The sequence below is a fragment of the Heptranchias perlo genome, chromosome 10 (assembly GCF_035084215.1).
Source record: "Heptranchias perlo isolate sHepPer1 chromosome 10, sHepPer1.hap1, whole genome shotgun sequence".
NCBI classification, from domain to species: Eukaryota; Metazoa; Chordata; class Chondrichthyes; order Hexanchiformes; family Hexanchidae; genus Heptranchias; species Heptranchias perlo.
Genome location: NC_090334.1, coordinates 36,347,401 through 36,350,990, shown reverse-complemented (window position 1 = coordinate 36,350,990; position 3,590 = coordinate 36,347,401).

Here is a 3,590-nt window from a genome sequence, read left to right as displayed (position 1 = left end):
AAAAGTTTTGTTCCTTTTTGGATTTTTTTTGGAATGAGAGACAGATAGTCATGAAGCACATTACCAAGAGCACCAGGAGGTACAAATATAATTACACATGTGTAATGGCTTAGATGCAATACTGTAAATTCTAATATTCTAAAAAGTGTAAAATGATGTAATATTTCAAACAGCTACAGTTTTCTAGTGTTCAAGTTAACCTTGGCTGTGCTAATCTTGGATTTCTACTGTGTATTCAGATAGATATTCAACTACTTGGAAAGAGAAGAGAAATCTCAGATCAACAGCAAAATGTACAACATTGTAAAAAAAAAAGGAAACTGTTCAGGGAGAAACAAACCAGCTCCCCTCGGTTATCGCCATTATGTCTATTAATCATTCAGTTGGTGCAGCAACGTAATGGCAGCTTTATTCAATTAATTCTGGAACACTCCTCTCTGGCTTCATTAACTAGTATCAAGAGGAGACCCTGGAGTTTTTTTAAAACAGTATTATTCCTCCCATCAGGGGGCCCTCTAGTGCTCAATTAACATTATTCAATTACAATATATATCACTTACACCCCTCAGAATTTCAGGGTCACAGCAATCATGTCCAAGAATAAACTTGGTTATCCCCTAAAAAATATTACATTAGGAAATTCAGCAACTATGTAGTGATGAAAAAAAATAGCATATATATCAGAAGAAAGATGGGTTATACTATCACCAGAACCACAAGGAAAACCACTACACTCGAAAACCCACAAGTCCAAACATTTGGAGTTTTCCTTGACCTTTGAGGATTTCTTCAAGCAGGTTTGATAATGGGTGCATTGGGACTAATAACAGGGGCAGTAGATGGTAGCCTCTCAGGTCTGGTTTCAACACAGTAGGCTTTCATAACTTTCTTTGGAGACCATTGTGGAGTGTAAACACCAGAATCAGGTCCTGGGAGGCAGTTAGTTCATAACACTTGAGAATAGACAAAACATCTGAAGCTTTTTGAGGAGCTACTCTTCTTGGTTGAATAAGCATTGGTGGTTGGTCACACTCAACATTAATATATGGTAATACCACATCAAAGGCAGCAGGTCAATGCAATTCTTGTAATTGATCCTTAAGGCATGTCCACGGCAAACCAACCATCAGAACTAAAAACGGAACAGCTCCAATTTTGTGTACAATAATGCCAACACACTATTTTTTCACATTCCCACAGAAATTAAGACAAATACTTTTTCTCCCAGCAAGATTGCTTCAAAGTTGACGATCCAGCATTCCAAAGTTTTCTGATACAGACATTTCCAAGTCAGGTTTAAAAATATCGAAAGAGTACGTAACTTCCTTCCAGTGAATGACTCAGAACTTGTCAAAACGAGGCGTCGAATGATAATGCAAGAGAAATACAGCTAATTTCTGATGAATCATGCCAGGATCTTGTAACACATACTTGAGAAGTTTTGAATGTACATCCAACCTTCTCAATTTTCCCATTTGACTGCGGGTGTCCAGGTGAAGAAGTAATATGAAACACACCATTCTTACTGAAAAAAAATCGTATGACTGAAGAGATGGTGCATTGTCAGAGACCAGCTCTACAGGATGTTCATATTGGGCAAACAAATACCATAGCACATCAATCATCACCATTGCATCTGTTGATGACTTTGGAACCACTTCAAGGCATTTAGAATGAGAATCAAAAATAAATAAAAACTTCTGTGTCTTCAGCTCGGTGAACATAAATACGCTGCCATGGTTTTGTTGGCCACTGCCAAGTATTAGATGAACAAAAATTTCCTTGAACTAAATATTGGGAAGACCGAAGCCATTGTCTTCAGTCCCCGCCACAAACTCCATTCCCTAGCCACCGACTCCATCCCTCTCCCTGGCCACTGTCTGAGGCTGAACCAGACTGTTCGCAACTTTGGCATCCTATTTGACCCTGAGATGAGCTTCCAATCACATATCCGTTCCATCACCAAGACCGCTTCCTTCCACCTTCATAACATCGCCCGTCTCCACACCTGCCTCAGCTCATCTGCTGCTGAAACCCTCATCCATGCCTTTGTTACCTCTAGGCTTGACTATTCCGATGCTCTCCTAGTCAACCTCCCATCTTCCGCCCTCCATAAACTTGAGCTCATCCAAAACTCTCGCCCATATCTTAACTCGCACCAAGTCCCGTTCACCCATCAATCCTGTGCTCGCTGACCTACATTGGCTCCCGGGTCTGGCAACGCTTTGATTTTAAAATTCTCATTCTTCTTTCCAAAACCCTCGAACAACTTCAAGCCCCTCCCTATCTCTGTAACCTCCTCCAGTCCTACAACCCTCTGAGATCTCTGCGCTCCTCCAATTCTTGCCTTTTGCACATCCCCGATTTTAATCGCTCCACCATTGGCAGCCGAGCCTTCAGCTGTCTACGCCTTAAGCTCTGGAATTCCTTCCCTAAACCTCTCCACCTCTCTCTCCTCCTTTAAGATGCTCCTTAAAACCTACCTCTTTGATGAAACTATTAGTCACATGTCCTAATATCTCTTTATGTGGCTCAGTGTTAAATTTTGTTTCATAATTGCTCTTGTGAAGCGCCTTGGGACATTTTATTATGTTAAAGGTGCTATATAAATGCGAGTTGTTGTTGTTGTTATAGTTTCCACAGGGTTTACAGGTAAGATGATCTGACAAGCTTGACACTTATGAACAGCATCTTCTACGTTACTATGCCTGGATCATATGATTTCAGAATTTAGGTGGGATAATAACACGAAGTCCACAAAGCAAACACCCATCTTGGATTGACAATTCAGCTCGATATCTACCATACAATTGTAGTTCTGTTGATAATTTCTTAATGGTCAAATCTTTGGCAATAAGTGAATCTGCTACAGGTAGACGGGACAAAAATCTGCATTGCATTCAATTTCAATGATTTAAACTTTAAATATTCACAACAGCAACTTGCATTTATATAGCGCCTTCAACATAGTAAAACATCCCAAGGCACTTCACAGGAGTGATTATCAAGTTAGGATTAGTGAGTTAGGACACGGGCAGCAGAGTTTTGGATGAGCTCAAGTTTATGGAGGGTGGAAGATGGGAGGCCGACCAGGAGAGCATTGGAATAGTCAAGTCTAGAGGTAACAAAGCAATGGATGAGGGTTTCAGCGGCATATGAGCTGAGGCGGGGGTGGAGATGCACTACGTTATGAAGGTGGAAGTAGGTGGTCTTGATGATGGAGCAGATATGTGGCCAGAAGCTCATCTCAGGGTCAAAATAGGATATCAAGGTTGCGAATGGTCTGATTCAGCCTTGGACAGTGGCCAGGGAGTGTCATAGAGTCATAGAGTCATAGAGTTATACAGCACGGATAGAGGCCCTTCGGCCCATCGTGTCCGCGCCGGCCATCAAGCCCTGTCCACTCTAATCCCATATTCCAGCATTTGGTCCGTAGCCTTGTATGCTATGGCATTTCAAGTGCTCATCCAAATGCTTCTTGAATGTTGTGAGGGTTCCTGCCTCCACAACCCTTTCAGGCAGTGAGTTCCAGACTCTAACCACCCTCTGGGTGAAAAAGTTCTTTCTCAAATCCCCTCTAAACCTCCTGC